The following is a 26,465-nucleotide window of genomic DNA, read 5'->3' as shown; positions in this document are numbered from 1 at the left end:
TACGACATCCTCGGTAGGCCCACATAAGGGCAAGGAAAACTCACACACAGTGGGACGTCGGTGACAATGATGACTATGAGAACCTTGGAGAGGAGGAAAGCAATGTGTCGAGCGGGTCTAACATGATACTGTGAAAGTTCAATCCATAATGGATCCAACACAGTCGCAAGAGTCCAGTCCAAAGCGGATCCAACACAGCAGCGAGAGTCCCGTTCACAGCGGAGCCAGCAGGAAACCATCCCAAGCGGAGGCGGATCAGCAGCGCAGAGATGTCCCCAGCCGATACACAGGCGAGCAGTACATGGCCACCGGATCGGACCGGACCCCCTCCACAAGGGAGAGTGGGACATAGGAGAAAAAGAAAAGAAACGGCAGATCAACTGGTCTAAAAAGGGAGTCTATTTAAAGGCTAGAGTATACAAATGAGTTTTAAGGTGAGACTTAAATGCTTCTACTAAAAAAGTAAAAAAGCATGTAATGCTTAATGAAACCAAAAATCAACAAAAGGGACAGGAAAGGAAAATGCGATGGCAATGCGAAACAAAAGTAAAACAGAACTGAATACAAAGTAAACAAACAGAATGCTGGAAGACAGCAAAAACTTACAGCGTCCACAAAGTACATCCGTACATGACACGACAATCAACATTGTCCACACAAAGAAGGATAGCAACAACGTAAATAGCCTTGCTCGCTAGCACAAAGCAGGTGTGGGGAATGGTGCTCCAAGGAAGACATGAGACAGCTACAGGAGAACACCAACAAAACAGGAAGGGCCACCAAAATAAGAGCGCAAGACAGGAACTTGAGCACGACACCCAGGAAAACACCAACAAACTCAGAATAATGCACAACAACCTGCTAGAGTTTCATTTTTTAACGTTTCCTGCTGGTGGTGTGCCTGCGGATTTTGTAATTAAAAAAATGTGTCTTGCCGCAAAAAAGGTTGAAGAACACTGCACTAATGTGTTTATTTTGGGCCATTGCTTCTTTGTTTTATTTTTGCAAAAATATAGACATCTATTTAGGGCTGGGCGATATCAATCAATCAATCAATCGTTTATTTATATAGCCCCAAATCACAAATGTCTCAAAGGACTGCACAAATCATTACGACTACAACATCCTCGGAAGAACCCACAAAAGGGCAAGGAAAACTCACACCCAGTGGGCAGGGAGAATTCACATCCAGTGGGACGCCAGTGACAATGCTGACTATGAGAAACCTTGGAGAGGACCTCAGATGTGGGCAAACCCCCCCCCCCCCCTCTAGGGGACCGAAAGCAATGGATGTCGAGCGGGTCTAACATGATACTGTGAAAGTTCAATCCATAGTGGCTCCAACACAGCCGCGAGAGTTCAGTTCAAGCGGATCCAAGACAGCAGCGAGAGTCCCGTCCACCGGAAACCATCTCAAGCGGAGGCGGATCAGCAGCGTAAAGATGTCCCCAACCCATACACAGGCGAGCGGTCCATCCTGGGTCTCGACTCTGGACAGCCAGTACTTCATCCATGGTCATCAAACCGGACCCCCCCCACAAGGGAGGGGGGGATATAGGAGAAAGAAAAGAAGCGGCAGATCAACTGGTCTAAAAAGGAGGTCTATTTAAAGGCTAAAGTATACAGATGAGTTTTAAGGTGAGACTTAAATGCTTCTACTGAGGTGGCATCTCGAACTTTTACCGGAAGGGCATTCCAGAGTACTGGAGACCGAACGGAAAACGCTCTATAGCCCGCAGACTTTTTTTGGGCTCTAGGAATCACTAATAAGCCGGAGTCTTTTGAACGCAGATTTCTTGCCGGGACATATGGTACAATACAATCGGCAAGATAGGCTGGAGCTAGACCGTGTAGTATTTTATACGTAAGTAGTAAAACCTTAAAGTCACATCTTAACTGCACAGGAAGCCAGTGCAGGTGAGACACTATAGGTATATATGTATGTATATATGTATATAAAGGTATATACAGTATAGGTATATATGTATGTATATATGTATATAAAGGTATATACAGTATAGGTATATATGTATGTATATATGTATATAAAGGTATATACAGTATAGGTATTTTTGTATGTATATATGTATATAAAGGTATACACAGTATAGGTATATATGTATGTATATATGTATATAAAGGTATATACAGTACAGGCGTAATGTGATCAAACTTTCTTGTTCTTGTCAAAAGTCTAGCAGCCGCATTTTGTACCAACTGTAATCTTTTAATGCTAGACATGGGGAGACCCGAAAATAATATGTTACAGTAATCGAGACGAGACGTAACAAACGCATGGATAATGATCTCAGCGTCTTTAGTGGACAAAATGGAGCGAATTTTAGCGATATTACGGAGATGAAAGAAGGCCGTTTTAGTAACGCTTTCAATGTGTGCCTCAAAGGAGAGAGTTGGGTTGAAGATAATACCCAGATTTTTTACAGAGTCACCTTGTTTTATTATTTGGCTGTCAAATGTTAAAGTTGTATTATTAAATAAAGGTCGGTGTCTATATCGATATATTCGATATATTCGATATATCGCGGGTTTGTCTCTGTGCGATATAGAAAATGACTACATCGTAATATTCGAGTAGACGTTCTCACGCAGCTGCGGGCACTACACTTTCCTCGCTCTTTCCTGTGTCTCCTCACAGACAAGCAGGCGCACATTCTTACGTCATACGTATACGCTCTCGCCCAGTGGAGAGGTAGCGGCGTTGCTAATGTTAGCTGTGATGCTAGCTGGTTGTTGTGGGAGAAAGAAACTGCGAATCTAGGAACAAATGAAGGGAGAATTAAATCCCGATAAAAACAGCAGGGGGTCCATCGTCTGGCGGTGGTTCGGCTTCAATCGGGAATATGTCGAATAGACAACTTTAATTTGTCATGTTTGGGGCACAAGCGTTGCTACCAAGAGTAGCATTACTGCTAATATGTAGCATCATTTGAAAAGTCACCTGCTACTAACTTTAATAAATACAGTTTTGGTAAATTGACTTAGTTGAGATTTCCCTCTCTGCATGAAAGTTTAAAAGTAGCATATATGAATGCAGTATGAAGAAGAATGTTTGAATGTAGACACATAGAATCATCATACTGCTGTGATTATATGCATCATGTGTTCATTCAAGGCTAAGGCAAAATACCGAGAAATATATCGTATATCGCGAAATGGCGTAAAATACCGCGGTATTAAAAAAAGGCCCTACATCTAGTTTTATATTGCTCTTTTTATCTTTGGTACGAACAATATTATGTATTTTGGTTCTTTGTTGTTGCTATTTTTGTATTACAACATTTTATTATTTGATCATGTTGTACTGCTTTGTAATCTTTTGTTTTGGGATTGTGTGATGTTTTTGCCTGTACCCCAGGAAGAATAGTCTCCACTGCGGTGTAGACTAACGGGGATCCTTAATAAACTACTAACCCTGTTTCCATATGAGTTGGGGAATTGTGTTAGATGTAAATATAAACAGAATACAATGATTTGCAAATCCTTTTCAAGCCATATTCAGTTGAATGCACTACAAAGACAAGATATTTGAAGTACAAACTAATATACTTTTTTTTTTTTTTTGCAAATAATAATTAACTTAGAATTTCATGGCTGCAACACGCGCCAAAGTAGTTGGGAAAGGGCATGTTCACCACTGTGTTACATCACCTTTTCTTTTAACAACACAATAAACGTTTGGGAAATGAGGAAACTAATTCTTGAAGCTTTGAAAGTGGAATTCTTCCCCATTCTTGTTTTATGTAGGGCTTCAGTCCTTCAACAGTCTGCTGTCGTATTTTACGCTTCATAATTTTCCATGGGAGACAGGTCTGGACTGCAGGCGGGCCAGGAAGTACCCACACTCTCTTTTTACGAAGCCACGCTGTTGTAACACGTGCTGAATGTGGCTTGGCATTGTCTTGCTGAAATAAGCAGGGGCGTCCATGAAAAAGACGGCCCTTAGATGGCAGCATATGTTGTTCCAAAACCTGTATGTACCTTTCAGCATTAATGGTGCCTTCACAGATGTGTAAGTTACCCATGACTTGGGCACTAACGCACCCCCATACCATCACACATGCTGGTTTTTCAACTTTGCGTGGATAACACTCTGGATGGTTCGCTTCCCCTTTGGTCCGGATGACACGATGTGGAATATTTCCAAAAACAATTTGAAATGTGGACTTGTCAGACCACAGAACACTTTTCCATTTTGCATCAGTCCATCTTAGATGATCTCGGGCCCAGAGAAGCCGGTGGTGTTTCTGGATGTTGTTGATAAATGGCTTTCGCTTTGCATAGTACAACTTTAACTTGCACTTACAGATGTAGCGACCAACTGTTTTTAGTGACAGTGGTTTTATGAAGTGTTCTTGAGCCCATGTGGTGATATCCTTTAGAGATAGGTGTCAGTTTTTGATACAGTGCCGTCTGAGGGAAGGAAGGTCACAGTCATTCAATGTCGGTTTCCGGCCATGCCTCTTACGTGGAGTGATTTCTCCAGAGTCTCTGAACCTTTTGATGATATTATGGAGCGTAGATGTTGAAATCCCTAAATTTCTTGCAATTGCACTTTGAGAAACGTTGTTCTTAAACTGTTTGACTATTTGCTCATGCAGTTGTGGACAAAGGGGTGTACCTCGCCCCATCCTTTCTTGTGAAAGACTGAGCATTTTTTGGGAAGCTGTTTTTATAGCCAATCATGGCACCCACCTGTTCCCAATTAGCCTGCACACCTGTGGAATGTTCCAAATAAGTGTTTGATGAGAATTCCTCAACTTTATCAGTATTTATTGCCGCCTTTCCCATCTTTTTTGTTAAGTGTTGCTGGCATCAAATTCTAAAGTAAATGATTATTTGCAAAAAAAAAAAGTTTGTGAGTTTGAACATCAAATATGTTGTCTTTGTAGCATATTCAACTGAATATCAATCAATCAATGTTTACTTATATAGCCCTAAATCACTAGTGTCTCAAAGGGCTGCACAAACCACTACGACATCCTCGGTAGGCCCACATAAGGGCAAGGAAAACTCACACCCAGTGGGACGTCGGTGACAATGATGACTATGAGAACCTTGGAGAGGAGGAAAGCAATGGATGTCGAGCGGGTTTAACATGGTACTGTGAAAGTTCAATCCATAATGGATCCAACACAGTCGCGAGAGTCCAGTCCAAAGCGGATCCAACACAGCAGCGACAGTCCCGTTCACAGCGGAGCCAGCAGGAAACCATCCCAAGCGGAGGCGGATCAGCAGCGCAGAGATGTCCCCAGCCGATACACAGGCAAGCAGTACATGGCCACCGGATCGGACCGGACCCCCTCCACAGGGAGAGTGGGACAGAGGAGAAAAAGAAAAGAAACGGCAGATCAACTGGCCTAAAAAGGGAGTCTATTTAAAGGCTAGAGTATACAAATGAGTTTTAAGGTGAGACTTAAATGCTTCTACTGAGGTGGCATCTCGAACTTTTACCGGGAGGGCATTCCAGAGTACTGGAGCCCGAAATGAAAAAGCTCTATAGCCCGCAGACTTTTCAAATTCTAAAGTAAATGATTATTTGCAAAAACAAATGTTTATGAGTTTGAACATCAAATATGTTGTCTTTGTAGCATATTCAACTGAATATGGGTTGAAAAGGATTTGCAAATCATTGTATTCTGTTTATATTTACATCTAACACAATTTCCCAACTCATATGGAAACGGGGTTTGTAATATAACATTTTAATTGTACTTCATTTAGGAAGCAAACATGGCCGCCATTGTCATTATGCTATTTGGCCTTAATTTCTCAGTAAAAAACGGCGTCTTGTCTGAATTGAAGTTATAGAAATACTGAGAGTTGAATCCAAATATTTCTTTGCCCTTTGTTGGTTCTCGACCAAGTTGGCGTGACTACTTCAATCAATCAATCAATCAATGTTTACTTATATAGCCCTAAATCACTAGTGTCTAAAAGGGCTGCACAAACGCAGATTTCTTGCCGGGACATATGGTACAATACAATCGGCAAGATAGGATGGAGCTAGACCGTGTAGTATTTTATACGTAAGTAGTAAAACCTTAAAGTCACATCTTAAGTGCACAGGAAGCCAGTGCAGGTGAGCCAGTACAGGTATATATGTATGTATATATGTATATAAAGGTATATACAGTACAGGAGTAATGTGATCAAACTTTCTTGTTCTTGTCAAAAGTCTAGCAGCCGCATTTTGTACCAACTGTAATCTTTTAATGCTAGACATGGGGAGACCGGAAAATAATACGTTACAGTAATCGAGACGAGACGTAACAAACGCATGGATAATGATCTCAGCGTCTTTAGTGGACAGAATGGAGCGAATTTTAGCGATATTACGGAGATGAAAGAAGGCCGTTTTAGTAACGCTTTTGATGTGTGACTCAAAGGAGAGAGTTGGGTCGAAGATAATACCCAGATTCTTTACCGTGTCGCCTTGTTTAATTGTTTGGTTGTCAAATGTTAGAGTTGTATTATTAAATAGAGGTCGGTGTCTAGCAGGACCGATAATCAGCATTTCCGTTTTTTTGGCGTTGAGTTGCAAAAAGTTAGCGGACATCCATTGTTTAATTTCATTAAGACACGCCTCCAGCTGACTACAATCCGGCGTGTTGGTCAGCTTTAGGGGCATGTAGAGTTGGGTGTCATCAGCATAGCAGTGAAAGCTAATACCATATTTGCGTATGATGTCACCTAGCGGCAGCATGTAGATGCTGAAGAGTGCAGGGCCAAGGACCGAACCCTGGGGAACTCCACACGTTACCTTAACGTAGTCCGAGGTCACATTGTTATGGGATACGCACTGCATCCTATCAAATACTTAGCAATACATTCCCACGGGAAAATGTTGAGAACTCCCAGAATTGTGCAACTTTTGAATTTTCCTGAAGGAATCAATAAAGTACTATCTACCTATCTAACTTGTTGAAAGGTTCCTGCGTCATGAGCGGAGTGACTCACCTGTGCAGGTTCATAAGGAGGATGGCCTGCACAGCTCACATCCTTTGCCTTTCCTCACTTAAAATAAGGCCATAAGGCTTAAAAAAAACTTAATTGCGCCAGTTTGTTCCCATTGGAGTTCCAATCATCTTGTGGCCTTCAAGGCAGGGGAGCTCTAGCGCCCCCTGCTTATCAATCACAATCACCATTAGAGACAATATGACAAAAGTTTTTTTTTTTTGCTTTCTAATAGGGCTGGGCGATACATCGATATACTTTATATATCGCGGGTTTGTCTGTGTGCGATATAGAAAATGACTATATGGTGATATTGGAGTAAAGGTTCTCACACAGTTGCTTTTAGCTGCAGACATTACACCACAGGCTCTTCTCACTCTTTCTTGTCTCATCTCACAGAGACGTAAAACAAGCGCACCTTCTTACATATGTCACATACTGTCACGCATGCAACCTCATATGTCCTCGCCGAGCAGAGAGGTAGCGACATGGTAACATTAGCTATGATGCTAAAGGAGTGGTGCAAGTGGTAATACGAGAGAACGAAAATGCAAATCTGGTAACAAATGAAGGAAGAATTAATTCCCAAGAAAAACAACACGGGGGTCCATTGTCTGGCGGTGGTTTGGCTTCAAGCGGGAAGATGTTGAACAGATAACCGTAATTTGTCAAGTATGCGGCAAAAGCGTTGCTACAAGAAGTAGCATTACTGCTAATACGTAGCATCATTTGAAAAGTCACCCGCTAGAGAATGAGGAGTGCTTGAAACTCCGCATGTCAACATCTCTGTTCGGTGCCACACCCATAAAATGCCCAAGCAACCATTTCCAGAACATATGAAAGAAATAGTCAACAATAGAAGGAGATACAGTTGTGAGCAAAATTATTCAACCCCCACACAATTTTGGTGTTTTAGCAAATTGGACATTTATTTAGTATTTTGTTTATAGTCATATCAAATAAAGATGCGTCAAATAGACAAATGCAACTTGAATTACAACATTATATTTTGTAACATACCAAACAGTGTCATTTCTCTTAATATCTCATTGACAAAATTATTCAACCCCCTTGAAGATCATAACTCTTAAGAACAGATTTTGAATAAGGTGTTTTCAATCAGGTGTTGAACACACCTGTAGATGTGATTAGAACCATAACGAGCAACAATTAAACTGATTGAAAAAGACTGTGACGCTCAGCTTCTTGTAGATGATCAATGGTGTATTTGCAACATGGTGAAGTCCAGGGAGTGGTCAAAGAAGTCAAGAGAGGAGGTAATTTCTCTTCATAAGAAAGGATATGGATATAAGAAAATAGCAAAGACATTACACACTCCAAGAGACACAGTTGGGAGCATAATTCGCAAGTTTAAAGCTAAAGGCACAGTGGTAGGAAGAGGATAGTGTGTGCAACTTCTGTCCGGTATTTGAAGCGTACAGTGGTGAAAACCCCCCGGGGAACGGCTGAGGAACTACAACAGGACATTGCAGAGGGGGGAACGCAGGTTTCGTCCCAGACAATAAGGCGCGCACTACGAGATGAAGGCCTCCATGCCAGAACTCCCAGGCGCACCCCACTTCTGACTACCAGGCCCAAGAAAATAAACTCCAGTATGCCAAAAATCATTTGGAAAAACCCCAAAGGTTTTGGAAAACTGTTCTATGGAGTGATGAGACAAAAGTGGAACTCTTTGGGCCTATGAATCAACGTTATGTCTGGAGGAGAAAAAAATGAAGCCTACTGTTAAGCATGGTGGGGGATCAATCATGCTCTGGGGCTGTTTCTCTGCCTCAGGTACCGGGAATCTCCAGCGCGTTCAAGGCATTATGAATTCTATTTCCTAGCAGGATGTATTAGCTGCAAATGTCATGAAGTCAGTGAGGAAGCTAAGGCTTGGGAGACGTTGGACCTTCCAACAGGACAAGGATCCCAAGCATACCTCCAAATCAACTTCAAAGTGGTTGCAGAAGAAGGAATGGAAGACTCTGGAGTGGCCTTCACAGTGGCCGGACCTAAATCCTCTAGAAAAGCTGTGGTGGGACTTGAAGAAGGCAGTTGCAGCACGCAAGCCCTAGAATATGAATGAACTGGAGGCCTTTGCCCAAGAGGAATGGGCTAAAATACCTGTAGATCAGGGGTGCCCATTACGTCGATCGCGAGCTACCAGTCAACCGCGGGGGGGGTGTCAGTCGATCTCCAGCCAGGCTTTTAAAAAAAATAGACCTAAAAATTAGTGATCATCAATCTTCACCAAGACGTCACTTAAATGACATTCACGGTACCGGAGGGTCTTGTGAGATGACGCTGGCTGCTGCAAGATCATTATTATGAAAATATGACCGAGAGGAAGGCGAGAAACACTTTTTATTTCAACAGACTCTCGCGCCGTACCTTCCGTCAAAACTCTGAAGGCCGACTGCACATTTCCTATCTTCACAATAAAAGCCCTGCTTCATGCTGCCTGCGCTAACTAAATACAGAGTCTCGGAAAACTGGCGTGCACAAGCGATCCCTCAGAAAGCTGGCGTGCACATCACTTGTGCACGCCAGCTTTCCGAGACTCTTATTTTGTTAGCGCAGGTAGCATGAAGCAGGGCTTTTATTGTGAAGATAGGAAATGTGCAGTCGGCCTTTAGAGTTTTGACGGAAGGGACGGCGCGAAAGTCTGTTGAAATAAAAAGTGTTTCTCGCCTTCCTCTCTGTCATTTTTTCCTAATAATGAACTGGCAGCAGCCAGCGTCATCTCACAAGACCCTCGGGTGCCGTGAATGTCAATCAAGCAAGCTACGGAATTTGCCGCCAATGTTTTTCTTGTAAAGTGTATGGAAGCTGGATGAATTAGATGCCAAAAACCAACCACTTTCATGTGGTATTGTACAGAAAGGACAACTTTTTTTCTCCTCCATTTGAAAATGTGGGCGTTATCATCATTACTGTCTGATTCCAATCAATGGAAGTCATCAGAATCAGGTAATACACAAACTTATATTCTTGTCTTCGTGAAAGAAAGACATCTATATGTGTTACACATGCTTGTATTATCATTAAACACATTTAACTTGTTTACAAAAATGTCTCTTTCATAAATAAATAAATATAAATGATATATATAAATGAGGTAGATCCCCTCGAGTTGGTCAATTGAAAAGTAGCTCGCCTGCAGAAAAAGTATGGGCAACCCTGCTGTAGATGCTTGCAAGAAGCTTGTGTCCGGTTATGTATCACCTTTGAAGGATGTCATGACTGCCAAAGGCTGTTCTACTAAGTACTAAAGATGCATGGAACTAGGGGGTTGACTCATTTTGTCAATGAGATATTAAGAAAAATGTCCTTTTTTGCTATTTTGTAAAATACAGTGTTACAATTTAAGTTGCATTTGTCTATTTGACACATCTTTATTTGATATGACTATAAAAAAAAAATACGGAATACATTTCCAACTTGCTAAAACAGAGGAACAGTGTGGTTTTCGTCCTGGTCGTGGAACTGTGGACCAGCTCTATACTCTCGGCAGGGTTCTTGAGGGTGCATGGGAGTTTGCCCAACCAGTCTACATGTGCTTTGTGGACTTGGAGAAGGCATTCGACCGTGTCCCTCGGGAAGTCCTGTGGGGAGTGCTCAGAGAGTATGGGGTATCGGACTGTCTTATTGTGGCGGTCCGCTCCCTGTATGATCAGTGCCAGAGCTTGGTCCGCATTGCCGGCAGTAAGTCGAACACATTTCCAGTGAGGGTTGGACTCCGCCAAGGCTGTCCTTTGTCACCGATTCTGTTCATAACTTTTATGGACAGAATTTCTAGGCGCAGTCAAGGCGTTGAGGGGTTCCGGTTTGGTGACCGCAGGATTAGGTCTCTGCTTTTTGCAGATGATGTGGTCCTGATGGCTTCATCTGACCGGGATCTTCAGCTCTCGCTGGATCGGTTCGCAGCCGAGTGTGAAGCGACCGGAATGAGAATCAGCACCTCCAAGTCCGAGTCCATGGTTCTCGCCCGGAAAAGGGTGGAATGCCATCTCCGGGTTGGGGAGGAGACCCTGCCCCAAGTGGAGGAGTTCAAGTACCTAGGAGTCTTGTTCACGAGTGAGGGAAGAGTGGATCGTGAGATCGACAGGCGGATCGGTGCGGCGTCTTCAGTAATGCGGACGTTGTACCGATCCGTTGTGGTGAAGAAGGAGCTGAGCCGGAAGGCAAAGCTCTCAATTTACCGGTCGATCTACGTTCCCATCCTCACCTATGGTCATGAGCTTTGGGTCATGACCGAAAGGATAAGATCACGGGTACAAGCGGCCCAAATGAGTTTCCTCCGCCGTGTGGCGGGGCTCTCCCTTAGAGATAGGGTGAGAAGCTCTGCCATCCGGGAGGAATTCAAAGTAAAGCCGCTGCTCCTCCACATAGAGAGGAGCCAGATGAGGTGGTTCGGGCATCTGGTCAGGATGCCACCCGAACGCCTCCCTAGGGAGGTGTTTAGGGCACGTCCAACCGGTAGGAGGCCACGGGGAAGACCCAGGACATGTTGGGAAGACTATGTCTCCCGGCTGGCCTGGGAACGCCTCGGGATCCCCCGGGAAGAGCTAGACGACTGCACATTTCCTATCTTCACAATAAAAGCCCTGCTTCATGCTGCCTGCGCTAACAAAATAAGAGTCTCGGAAAGCTGGCGTGCACATCACTTGTGCACGCCAGCTTTCTGAGGGATCGCTTGTGCACGCCAGTTTTCCGAGACTCTGTATTTTGTTAGCGCAGGCAGCATGAGGCAGGGCTTTTATTGTGAAGATAGGAAATGTGCAGTCGGCCTTTAGAGTTTTGACGGAAGGTACGGCGCGAGAGTCTGTTGAAATAAAAAGTGTTTCTCGCCTTCCTCTCGGTCATATTTTCATAATAATGATCTTGCAGCAGCCAGCGTCATCTCACAAGACCCTCCGGTACCGTGAATGTCATTTAAGTGACGTCTTGGTGAAGATTGATGATCACTAATTTTTAGGTCTATTTTTTTTAAAAGCCTGGCTGGAGATCGACTGACACACCCCCCGCGGTCGACTGGTAGCTCGCGATCGACGTAATGGGAACCCCTGCTCTAAGTATAGTACATAGCAAAAAACATCAGTATGCTTACATGTAAAAGATAGCATACTTGCAAGATGGCTCTAAGCATAGGACAAGCAATAAAACATCAGTATTAGGGCTGCGAAGCTTTGGGTGTCCCAAGATTCGAATCGATTCAACGCGATTCTCGATTCAAAAACGATATTTTTCCGATTCAAAAGGATTTTATATTCATTCTATACATAGGATTTCAGCAAGATCTACCCCAGTCTGCTGACATGCTAGCAAAGTAGTAGATCTATGAAAAAAAAAAAGGAATGTAAATTTGTTTTAACTATTAAAGGAACCAAAAATACGACTTATTTTATCTTTGTGAAAACATTGGACACAGTGTGTTGTCAAGCTTATGAGATGCCATGCAAGTGTAAGCCACTATTGTTCTTTATTATTTTTTTATAAATGTCTAATGATAATGTCAATGAGGGATTTTTAATCACTGCTATGCTGAAATGATAACTAATATTGATTTTGTTGTTGATAATATTCATTTTTGTTTCACTACTTTTGGTTTGTTCTGTGTGGTGTTTGTGTCTCCTCTCAATTGCTCTGTTTATTGCAGTTCTGAGTGTTGCTGGCTCAGCTTTGCTTTTGGAATTGGATTGCATTGTTATGGTACTGCTGTGTATTGGTTTGTTGGATTAATTAAAAAAAAAATAATAAAAAAAACAAAACATCGATTTAAAAAAAAAAAAGAGAGAATCGATTGTGAATCGCACAACGCGAGAATCGCGATTCGTATGCGAATCGATTTTTTCCCACACACCTAATCAGTAGATAGATAGAGATAGATAGATAGTACTTCATTTATTCCGTCAGGAGAGTTCCTTCAGGAAAATTTAAATTTTCAGCACAATCCCATTCAAGATCAGAAACATTAAAGGGTGACAGAACAGGTATGCTAACATGTAAAAGTTAGCGTACTTGCAAGATGGCTCTAAGTATAGAACATAACATAAAATGTCAGTATGCTAACATGTAAAAGTTAGCATACTTGCAAGATGGCTCTAAGTATAGAACATAACATAAAATGTCTGTATGCTAACATGTAAAAGTTAGCATACTTGCAAGATGGCTCTAAGTATAGAACATAACATAAAATGTCAGTATGCTAACATGTAAAAGTTAGCGTACTTGCAAGATGGCTCTAAGTATAGAACATAACATAAAATGTCAGTATGCTAACATGTAAAAGTTAGCATACTTGCAAGATGGCTCTAAGTATAGAACATAACATAAAATGTCAGTATGCTAACATGTAAAAGTTAGCGTACTTGCAAGATGGCTCTAAGTATAGAACATAACATAAAATGTCAGTATGCTAACATGTAAAAGTTAGCGTACTTGCAAAATGGCTCTAAGTATAGAACATAATTTAAAATGTCAGTATGCTAACATGTAAAAGTTAGCGTACTTGCAAGATGGCTCTAAGTATAGAACATAACATAAAATGTCAGTATGCTAACATGTAAAAGTTAGCGTACTTGCAAGATGGCTCTAAGTATAGAACATAACATAAATTGTCAGTATGCTAACATGTAAAAGTTAGCGTACTTGCAAGATGGCTCTAAGTATAGAACATAACATAAAATGTCAGTATGCTAACATGTAAAAGTTAGCGTACTTGCAAGATGGCTCTAAGTATAGAACATAACATAAAATGTCAGTATGCTAACATGTAAAAGTTAGCATACTCGCAAGATGGCTCTAAGTATAGAACATAACATAAAATGTCTGTATGCTAACATGTAAAAGTTAGCATACTTGCAAGATGGCTCTAAGTATAGAACATAACATAAAATGTCAGTATGCTAACATGTAAAAGTTAGCGTACTTGCAAGATGGCTCTAAGTATAGAACATAGCATAAAACGTAAGTATGCTAATATTGCAAAAGTTAGCATACTTGCTTTGCAACATGACAACAGGTGTTTGTTGGGCATCGGGCCCTTAATAAGTAGGATTAAAAAGCAGAACGGGCCCATAAAGCAACGTCCACTGCAGGATATGAGGCTGCATAAGCGGGCATTAACGGCTCTTACACATCTGGCTTCACCCGCAGACCCGCTGGAGACAGCGCCAGAGCGCCGGAAAGCCATTGTTGCTGCCGCCGCTTACCTTTTTCCACAAAAGCGTGGCGCGGTGCCACCGCCGTGGAAAACATGAGCGAACAAAAGCGAGCGGGCCGAGTAGGATTGGAGAAAAGCAGGAGGAGGAAAGAGGGGGGAAGAAAGGAGTGGGGGGGGGGGGGGGGGGTCCAAACAGAACCAGATGCAGGAGTGTGGAGGCCCGTTTGATCTCCTCATCGCCTGATTGATGTTGCACATTTCATTTTCTTGTCAGAGCCTTGACATCATGTTTCACTAAACACTCTTTTGTCTCATTATTAACCCTTTCTGGAGCCCACAATACATCATTAACATACTAGGCTTCTACGCTAGAACACTACTAGTATAGTATAGTAACATACTTGGCTTCTACGCTATACCAGTACTACTATAGTATAGGAACATGCTAGGGTTGTACCATACGACATGGACTTGTTTCTTCAGCATTGTCCACACCTTTAAGTCAGGACTTTGGGAAGGCCATTCTAAAACCTTCATTCTAGCCTGCTTTAGCCATTCCTTTACCACTTTTGACGTCATTGTCCTGTTGGAACACCTAACTGCGCCCAAGACCCAACCTCCGGGCTGATGATTTTAGCTTGTCCTGAAGAATTTGGAGCTCATCCTCCTTTTTTCATTGTCCCATTTAAAGCAGCAGTTCCATTTGCAGCAAAACAGGCCCAGAGCATAATACTTCCACCACCATGCTTGACAGTAGGTGTGGTGTTCCTGGGATTAAAGGCCTTATCTGACGGATTTACTTTTAACGTCCTCTACAACGCCTTCCGCCCGATTGTAGCTGAGATAGGCGCCAGCGCCCCCCGCGACCCCAAAAGGGAATAAGCGGTAGAAAATGAATGGATGGATGGATACAACATGCCATCGCGCCCGCCTTTACACCATGCTATGCTACGCTATCTGTGTGCCAGCCGGAAGCATGCATTTCGCTGCTTCTGTTGTCACACGTACGAGATCGCAAGGCATACTGGATGATACAGGTTACACTGAGGGTTGTGATATAAACAACTTTAACAATCTTACTAATATGCACCACACTGTGAACCCACACCAAACAAGAATGACAAACACATTTCGGGAGAACATCCTCACAGTAACACATGATAAACACAACATAACAATTACCCAGAATACTGTGCATCCATGAGTTATCCAGGCTATATTATACACCCCTGTGCCCTCAACCCCGCCCACCTCAACCAACGCACAGAGGGGTGGGGGGGGCGGTTTTGTTGCTAGCGGGGTTGTATAATATAGTCTGGAATAGTCATGGATGCACGGGATTTTGGGTAATTGTTATGTTGTGTTTATAATGTGTTACTGTGAGGATGTTCTTCCGAGATATATATATATATATACATATATATATATATATATATATATATATATATACATATATATATATATATACATATATATATATATATATATACATATATATATATACATATATATATACATATATATATATACATATATATATACATATATATATATACATATATATATACATATATATATATACATATATATATATACATATATATATACATATATATATATACATATATATACATATATATATACATATATATATATATATACATATATATATATATATATATATACATATATATATATATATATATATATACATATATATATATATATATATATATACATATATATATATATATATATATATACATATATATATATATATATATATATACATATATATATATATATATATATATACATATATATATATATATATATATATATATATATATATATATACATATATATATATATATATATATATATATATATATATATATATATACATATATATATATATATATATATACATATATATATATATATATATATATATATATACATATATACATATATATATATATATATATATATATATATATACATATATATATATATATATATATATATATATACATATATACATATATATATATATATATATATATATATATATATATATATATATATATATATATATATATATATATATATATATATATACATATACATATACATATATATGCTTCCATACGCACACGGGGCCCAGGGGGGGTTGGTATCCCAGAAGGCCCAGATATGTATTGTCTGCTGGGTTCGCTCCACCATATGCTTTTATTCTGAAATGAAATATGGCCAAAGTGAAGCTTTTGAAGAGGAAGAGGGGGGGGGGGAGTTGTCTTTAAGTTCTCATAACGCAGTCAATTCAATTAGCATCATATGGCGAAAGGTCGGAGCGCTGCCTTGCCAAGGTGCAACACTGTGACCAATCCTCCTGCGCTGTGTTTTGGAAGTCCATAAGCAGAAAAGGGCGCCATGCTGGGAGTCTTCACCCTCCTGGCGGCTGTTATTGATGTTTGCGCACACAAACACCCACACAGCCATCCCTCCCGAGGAGCCTGGAGTGGCACAAAGGCACACATCTGGGACCCATTTCCCCCCCCCGCCCGCCCCCCGGAGAACTGCTTCCTGTGGGGTATCCACTTAAAGAGTGGTTGGCGGCGTAGGGGCCGAGGGTGCGTGCTAGGTAGGGGGAAGGTCTGCATGCTAATAATGAGGACAGGAGGTGTGGATGACAAGCAGGAGTGTGGCTGGAGACAAAGATCTCCTGCGTCCATCACTGCACTTTTTCTCTAACGTCACCACCCAGACATGCAGACCACGGAGGCTGGTTCCGGTACCGGTACTGGTACCAACATGTACTTCCATACTTTTCTAAATAAAGGGGACCTCAAAAAAATCTCATTATTGCCTTTATTTTCACAGGAAATGTTATGATACATGAAACATATGTTTATATTGTCATTTAGTCCTAAAATAAAATAGTGAACAGACTAGACAACTTTTGGGGTCCCGGGGGATCGCTGGAGCTGGGATAGGCTTAAGTGATCCCCGCGACCCCAACAGGGACAAGTGGTAGAAAATGGATGAATGGATGGATTTTATTTTACATGAAACATATGTTTATTATTGTCATTTAGTCCTTAAATAAAATGTTGAACATACTAGACAACTTGTCTTTTAGTAGTAAGTAAACAAACAAAGACTCCTAATTAGTCTGCAGCAACATATTGTGTCATTTATACACCCATTATTTTGTCTACATTGTGAGGGACAAACTGTAAAAATCAATTATTCATCTATCTGTTCACTTACTGTTAATATCTGCTTATTTTCTGTTTCAACATGTTCTATCTACACTTCTGTTAAAATGTAATAATCACTTATTCTTGTCTTCTTTGATACCACACATTAGTTTTGGATGATACCACACATTTACGTATCGATTCGATACTATGTAGTTACATGATCATACAATAAAATATAATACAAAATAAACCAATAACAATATGATTAAGAAATACTGATGTAAAGGGTAGGTGTCGCGCTGTTTTCTGTTTCAACATGTTCTATCTACACTTCTGTTCAAATGTAATAATCACTTATTCTTCTCTTCTTTGATACTTGACATTAGTTTTGGATGATACCACACATTTACGTATCGATTCGATACTATGTAGTTACATGATCATACAATAAAATATAATACCAAATAAACCAATAATAATATGGTTAAGAAATACTGATGTAAAGGGTAGGTGTCGCGCTGTTTTCTGTTTCAACATGTTCTATCTACACTTCTGTTCAAATGTAATAATCACTTATTCTTCTCTTCTTTGATACCACACATTAGTTTTGGATGATACCACATATTTACGTATTGATTCAATACTATGTAGTTACATGATCATACAATAAAATATAATACCAAATAAACCAAAAATAATATGGTTAAGAAATACTGATGTAAAGGGTAGGTGTCGCGCTGTTTTCTGTTTCAACATGTTCTATCTATACTTCTGTTGAAATGGAATAATCAATTATTCTTCTCTTCCTTGATATTAGTTGTGGATGATACCACACATTTAGGTATGGATCCGGTACCAAGTAGTTACAGGATCATACATTGCTCATATTCCAAGTCCTCATGTCTCCAGGGACATATTTACTGACTTTGTATTATCGACTATCCCCACCTTTTATACTTGGTATAATTACAGTCCATGTCCGTGTAGATCCACCCATTTGTTTACATTCAGGAGCGCCAGCTTGTCGTTAGCAGCGAGCTATCGTATCCTCCTACAGTGTGTAGTAAAGCATTTTTAGCTATTCCTCGTCCTGCAGTGATAATGATACTTGTAAGAAACGTACTTTATTTGTCACCATGGAGGCGAGAATTAGCGATTTAGAAGTAGCTTAAACACTACAGAGAGACGTTAGTCGCTAGATAGCTATAAGCGAGCTATGTTTTAAAGCCTGGTTGTCAAAATTCTGGCCCGCCGTGTAATTTCATTTGGCCCTTGAGGCAATATCAAATTAACATTAGAGCTGGCCCGCCGGTATTATACAGCGGTGGTGCCGCTGTAACACCGCATTTACCGCTAATACTCATACTTGCCAACCCTCCCAATCGGGCAGTCGTCTCGTCTGCTTTTCCTCCATACAAACTGTGTGCCGGCCCTGCCACATAATATATGCGGCTTTTGCACACACTTGAGTGAATGCAAGGCATACTTGGTCAACAACCCTACAGGTCACAATGAGGGTGGCGGTATAAACAACTTTAAAACTGTTACAAATATGAGCCACACTGTGAACCCACACCAAACAAGAATGACAAACACATTTCGGGAGAACAGCCGCACCATAACACATAAACACAACAGAACAAACACCCTTGCAGCACTAACTCTTCCGGGACGCTACAATACACAACCCCGCTACCACCATCATTGTTACTTTATTTTCAAATGCATTAGCCTGTTGAAAAAGTTCATTTTGATATTTACCTCAGAAGGCTGCAAATAGAAAAGAGGCACTATTTTTTTATTTTTTTTATTTAACATACCGTTGATGTTTTTTCGTTTGTTTTTTGAAAGTCGATTTTGCACTTTTAAGTTGTATAAGTGTTGCTAGTTCCATATTCATTGTTAAAGCAAATCAGAGTAGCAAACTGAGCAATAATTTACGTTTTATTCATGCACTTTCTCTTGCTACTTCAAGGCTTGAATGTTTGATTGATTCATTATTGTTATTTTATTTTCAAAGGTATTATTAGCCTGTGGAAAACGTTTATTTTGATATTTACCTCAGAAGACTGCAAATAGAAAAGAGGCATTCAATTTTTATTTAAATGTTATTCTGTATGCCATTGATGTTTTTTCAATTATTATTATTTGAAACTGGATTTTGCATGTCACTACAAAGTTATATAAGCCTTACTTGTTCAATATTCAATGCAAAACTTGTTTGGGTCCCTATTAAAAGGTTCATTTGTTCAACCTTAGCCCGCAGCTTTGTTCAGTTTTACATTATGGCCCACTCTGTATTTGAGTTTGACACCCGTGTTTTAAGGTTTGCAGGACTTCAGTGTTGGATGAAAAACAAAAGTTCTTGTATTTTTTAAAAGCTGCATAGTACCGTTTTTTTAATCCTTTAGCACCACGGTACCCTATTAGTAGCGGTATATCATACAAGACTATGCATACATGTCCAAACTGAGTAAAATAAGTACTTTAGAGCACATTCCGCAATAATAATCATAATTGTGATCTTTTTGGTCGGGACGCGGGGGCAGCAGCCTAAGCAGAGAAGCCCAGACTTTCCCCCCGGTGGTGAATGTGGCTGCTGAAATTGTTTGTCTAGGCCTGATGTAATCACATGTGTTATTTATTGCTCATTTTCTGGTTGGGTTTCACTTTTGTAGCTGCATGTAGAAAAAGCAGCTGGTTGCTTACATCTTGTTTTGGGTTTTTTTCAAACCTTTCTTTTCTGGACTTTTTCTACCTGCGCTGCAACCACAACATTTCCCCATGTTTGGATGAATAAAGTCTATCCTATCTTGCTCATTTTCCGGCAGAATGGTGCAAAAAAAAAGACATTTCAATGAGTCGCGTGTTCATTGTAACGATCCACTTGCATTGAGGCCGACTGATGGGAGACTGCAAATGAGCAGAAATAAACCCGCATGCTAACATTAGCGCTCAGAGGAGAAGTATGACAAAGTACTTCAGGAGGTGTGCTCCTCTTGAATGAAGTCTGCTAATGAGGACTGGCAGCCACATCCTGAGAAGTAACACACTCTCACTCCTCCATTGTTGCCCTTTAATAGCGCGGCTCGCTGATTCCGTGAGAGGCGTTCAAAGCCGTGTGGTTTTTTTCGCAGCATTTCCGGGGAGACAGGCTTTCACAGAGCAGTTGAAAAGAGGACAACAAACAACACGCTATTTGCTTGTCAGTCTGAAATGTTGCCGATTCAAACTGTGGCCCAAAAACCACCTCCAAAAGCTCCATCTGTGGAGAATCACACAGCAGCCACCAAGCGGACTCCGAGCTGACTTTGTTTTCTCAAACCTTGAAAGACGCCATTCTCATACTGGCAAACCGTATATCTGCTCCGAGGCTGATATTATTCTTGTGTAGCCGCGCCTTATCTGCCGGCATTAGGGCATCATTTATCATAATATTTAGCGCTCAAGCTTCCTTCGGACGTCCCGGCTTTCATGTGTACTTCAGCTAATATCCTGGCCCGGCTCCGATTACGCTCTTTTGAGTTCAGGGGTCTGTCCCAGTGGAACTCACAGCTGAGTGGGACTTGCCAGACCGGGGTCTAACTTTTGGACCTCTTTTGCAGGCTTTGAGTGCACGGTGGTGACAAGTGGAACAGGCAGTGTTAGTGTTCCGCTTAGGCCCCGTTTACGCTAAGCCGGATATAGTTTAGATTAGATTAGATTAGATTAGATAGTACTTTATTTATTCCGTCAGGAAAATTACAATTTTCAGCATAATCCCATTCAAGATCAGACAAACATTAAAGGGAGACAGAACAGGATCGCTGACGGGTCTGCCGGCTTCCAGCGCCCCTTACAAAAAAAGATGAGATACAGGTAAACAAGGGGGGGGAAGAAGATTAAAATAAAATTTAAAAATCGGTCTTAGCCTGGGCCCTGGAGAGGGGGTGCAGACTGAGGCCAAGGGAAAAAAACAACAACTCATAGCCATAGTACACATCCCTCTTCCATGTGTGTAAGAGGGGAACATCAAACATCAAAGAACACAGAGGACATGAAAGACATTAAAGCAGCAGATACAAGCAGACACTTCTACATACAGCTATGAATAAAAAGTAAAAGAAACATATCTACTGTGGTGGCCTCTGCGGTGTTCCACGCCATCGTCCGCTGGGGTGGAGGGAGCATGGCCAGAGACAGGAGCAGACCCAACAAAGCAACCAGGACAGCCGACTCCACTCCCGGCCAGTGTCCAGTCCGCATGGATGAGCGATGATACGTCCAAGGAGACTGAGGTGTCCGACACCTGCTCACCCAGCCAAGACACCGCAAAGCCTCTCCGTCCCAGCGCTCAGTGCTAGCTCCGCAGTCCTGTCCCCTCATCCGCATCTCCTCCAGTCCCTCCAAAGCGACTCCGGTGTGGCAGAGACCCAGCAGCTGGTCTCCATGGCCAAAAGGCTCCCGGGAGGCAGATCCAGAAGTCCACAAAAAAAGCACCACAGAGGTCACGAAAGTGACACCCCTTGTCACACAGTCCCAAAGGGTCCCGGACCAAAAGGCAAAAAAATATAATAACACATGAAAACAAGAGGGAAACACAAAAGGATGATACAAGAGCACAGAGCTCCTGCCTACAGCAGCCACTACAGCAGCGCCATCTTGGAAAAAAAATTCCATCCATCCATCCATTTTCTTCCGCTTATCAGAGGTCGGGTGGCGGGGGGCAGCAGCCTAAGCAGTGGCCTAGTGGTTAGACTGTCCGACCTGAGATCGGTAGGTTGTGAGTTCAAACTCCAGCCGAGTCATACCAAAGACTATATAAAAATGGGACCCATTGCCTCCCTGCTTGGCACTCAGCATCAAGGGTTGGAATTGGGGGTTAAATCACCAGAAATGATTCCCGGGCGCGGCACCGCTGCTGCCCTCACCACCCAGGGGGTGATCAAGGGGATGGGTCAAATGCAGAGGACAAATTTCACCAAACCTTGTGTGTGTGTGAAAATCATTGGTACTTTAACTTGTTAACTTAACTTGGTCCAGCTCCTCCCAGGGGATCCCGAGGCGTTCCCAGGCCATCCAGAAGACATCAATCAATCAATCAATGTTTACTTATACAGCCCTAAATCACTAGTGTCTCAAAGGGCTGCGCAAACCACTATGACATCCTCGGTAGGCCCACATAAGGGCAAGGAAAACTCACACCCAGTGGGACGTCGGTGACAATGATGACTATGAGAACCTTGGAGAGGAGGAAAGCAATGGATGTCGAGCGGGTCTAACATGATACTGTGAAAGTTCAATCCATAATGGATCCAACACAGTCGCGAGAGTCCAGTCCAAAGCGGATCCAACACAGCAGCGAGAGTCCCGTTCACAGCGGAGCCAGCAGGAAAACATCCCAAGCGGAGGCGGATCAGCAGCGCAGAGATGTCCCCAGCCGATACACAGGCGAGCAGTACATGGCCACCGGATCGGACCGGACCCCCTCCACAAGGGAGATTGGGACATAGGAGAAAAAGAAAAGAAACGGCAGATCAACTGGTCTAAAAAGGGAGTCTATTTAAAGGCTAGAGTATACAAATGAATTTTAAGGTGAGACTTAAATGCTTCTACTGAGGTGGCATCTCGAACTGTTACCAGGAGGGCATTCCAGAGTACTGGAGCCCGAATGTAAAACGCTCTTTAGCCCGCAGACTTTTTTTGGGCTTTGGGAATCACTAATAAGCCGGAGTCCTTTGAACGCAGATTTCTTGCCGGGACATATGGTACAATACAATCGGCAAGATAGTCTTCCCAACGTGTCGTGGGTCTTCCCTGTGGCTTCCTGCCAGTCATACGTGCCCTAAACATTTCCCTAGGGAGGCGTTAAGGTGGCATCCTGAGCATATGTCCGAACCACCTCATCTGGCTCCTCTCGATGTGGAGGAGCAGCGGCTTTACTCTGAGTTCCTCCCAGATGGCAGAGCTTCTCACCCAATCTCTTAGTGACAGACCAGCCATCCGGCGGAGGAAACTCATTTGGGCCGCTTGTACCCGTGATCTTGTCCTTTCGGTCATAACTCAAAGCTCATGACTTACCCGGCTTATTAGTGATTCCTAGAGCCCAAAAAAAGTCTGCGGGCTATAGAGCGTTTTCCGTTCGGGCTCCAGTACTCTGGAATGCCCTCCCGGTAACAGTTCGAGATGCTACCTCAGTAGAAGCATTTAAGTCTCACCTTAAAACTCATCTGTATACTCTAGCCTTTAAATAGACCTCCTTTTTAGACCAGTTGATCTGCCGCTTCTTTTCTTTCTCCTATGTCCCCCCCTCCCTTGTGGAGGGGGTCCGGTCCGATGACCATGGATGAAGTACTGGCTGTCCAGAGTCGAGACCCAGGATGGACCGCTCGTCGGGACCCAGGATGGACCGCTCGCCTGTATCGGTTGGGGACATCTCTACGCTGCTGATCCGCCTCCGCTTGAGATGGTCTCCTGTGGACGGGACTCTCGCTGCTGTCTTGGATCCGCTTTGAACTGACCTCTCGTGGCTGTGTTGGAGCCACTATGGATTGAACTTTCACAGTATCATGTTAGACCCGCTCGACATCCATTGCTTTCGGTCCCCTAGAGGGGGGGGGGGTTGCCCACATCTGAGGTCCTCTCCAAGGTTTCTCATAGTCAGCATTGTCACTGGCGTCCCACTGGATGTGAATTCTCCCTGCCCACTGGGTGTGAGTTTTCCTTGCCCTTCTGTGGGTTCTTCCGAGGATGTTGTAGTCGTAATGATTGGTGCAGTCCTTTGAGACATTTGTGATTTGGGGCTATATAAATAAACATTGATTGATTGATTGATTGATTGATTGATTGATTGACAAAGCAGAAGAACGAGGAAGATACAGCCGTGGCGACGCCGACGACGAGTAAGATGAAGAAATACGCTTGTAAGTTCAAAGCCGCAGCTGCGATTGGACCTGGATAGCGTCCGGGAAGAAGCAGTGAACACTGAAATTCAAGTATTTCTTTCATTTATGTATATATATATATATATATATATATATATATATATATATATATATATATATATATACACATATATAGAGCCGCGGGTTGCCGACCCCCAATCTAGACCAACAACTGTTCACAATCATGTTCACACCTATAAACAATCGAGAATCTCCACTTCGCCTCTAAATAACCCATATACAGCATCTAAATAACCAATATAATGTATCTAGATAACCCATACACAGTATCTAAATAACCCATATACAGCATCTAAATAACCAATATAATGTATCTAGATAACCCATACACAGTATCTAAATAACCCATATACAGCATCTAAATAACCAATATAATGTATCTAGATAACCCATATACTGTATCTAAATAACCAATATAAAGAAACAAAACGGTATCAAAGCTCACGGTACGAGATGATCACGGTATCAAGGCCACGGTATATTATTGTGGAATTATCCAAAACAAAAACAAAAAGACTTTGTAAAAATGCCACAGTTTGTAAAATTAAGTGTGAGGAATAATTAGTATAAACACACTTCCTGTCATTAAACACAAACATAAAGCTCGAATGTTCTAATCATATTATTTACTACAAACATCCATCCATTTTCTACCGCTTATTCCCTTTCGGGGTTGCGGGGGGCGCTGGCGCCTATCTCAGCTACAATCGGGCGGAAGGCGGGGTACACCCTGGACAAGTCGCCACCTCATCACAGGGCCGATATGTTTTAAGTGCAAAGAATAGTGGGGGGACATCCACTGTTTCAAGTAGATTATATTATTTTTTTTAAATAAAAAACTTAGTTGCTTTCAAGTCAGCATGTAAACATTCGGTGTAAAACAACAATGTTCACTTTAGTGAACATTTTCAACTTGTACTTCTTCCACAGTGGACATGTTTATGTAAGTCTGGAATTTTAAATCGGAACATCAGGTTAACTCCGTTGTACGACCTACTTTTTTTCACCTAAGACTTTTAGCAAAAATTATATTTTAACGACTTAGAGCGGGTAAATCCGTGCTTTTATTTAATCAGGTTTGGACGACTACGACTTCCTCTGTGTTGGAATGAAGCAGGTCTCAATGGCTCGATTGCATTTAGTCCAAAATAAGTGGCACTAAAAACATGAAGACATTTTAGCATCCCTTAGAATTTATTAGAAAATACTGTTTGTTTTTAAATCTCTTAAAAGATTAGCACCGCAATGAATGTCAGACCTTTTAAAAATGTACCCCCCCCCCCACCAGGTCTCTGAGGTCAGCTGATCACTTTATTCCTGTCGTCCCAAAAAGCTGTTTGAAATCCAGAAGTGACGGAGCATTATCTGTTGTGGCACCAAAAATCCCTATTGTCATTCATTTAATGACTTTTAAATTATATCTTCAACATATTTTTATTATTTGGATTTTAAACCAGGATGGCAGTTATGTGATTTTAGTCGATTTTGTTTTTTCTCGTGTATTTATACTCTTTTATAGTTAAATGTTTATATCGGTGTTTTTCAACCGTTTTTGAGCCTGAACACATTTTTTGCCATGAAAAATGTGGAGGCAGACCACCAGCAGAAAACATTAAAAAACAAAACAGTAAAAAGTTGTGGCAAGCATGCATGACTATAGCTCTTGTCTCAAAGTAGGTGTACTGTCACCACCTGTCACATCACACCCTGACTCATTCGGACTTGTTTGCCGTTTTTCTGTGTGTAGTCTTTCACTTCTTGTCTTGCGCTCCTATTTTGGTGGCTTTTTCTCTTTTTTTTGGTATTTTCATGTCTTCCCTTGATCTACTTTGTTTTAGCAATCAAGGATATTTCACTTGTTTTTATCCTTCTTTATGGGGACATTGTTGTTTGTCATGTTATGTTTCGGATGTACATTGTGGACGCCCTCTTTGCTCCGCAGTAAGTCTTTGCTGTCGTCCAGCATTCTGTTTTTGTTGACTTTGTAGCCAGTTAGGTTTTAGTTTGGTTCTGCATAGCCTAAGCTTCAATGACCCAGTGCCTTTTGTTAGGGGCACTCACCTTTGGTTTATTTTTGCATTACACACCTTTTTACCTCGAAACTGCCTCCCGCTGTTTCCCCACATCTACAAAGCAATTAGCTACCTGCTGCCACCTACTGATATGGAAGAG

The 26,465-nt window shown here is 41.7% G+C and overlaps 1 protein-coding gene across 2 annotated transcripts in view; it reads right to left on the bottom strand.

Annotated features, from left to right (window-relative positions):
* The window catches only part of twist3, a 58,958-nt gene that overhangs the window by 31,736 nt on the left and 757 nt on the right, over window positions 1–26,465 (bottom strand). The gene's annotated exons all lie outside the window — the stretch shown is intronic.

The sequence above is a fragment of the Nerophis ophidion genome, linkage group LG16 (assembly GCF_033978795.1).
Source record: "Nerophis ophidion isolate RoL-2023_Sa linkage group LG16, RoL_Noph_v1.0, whole genome shotgun sequence".
In the NCBI taxonomy this organism is placed as follows: Eukaryota; Metazoa; Chordata; class Actinopteri; order Syngnathiformes; family Syngnathidae; genus Nerophis; species Nerophis ophidion.
Note: the sequence above shows the minus strand (reverse complement) of the source record. Positions and strands in the feature narration are given on the sequence as shown.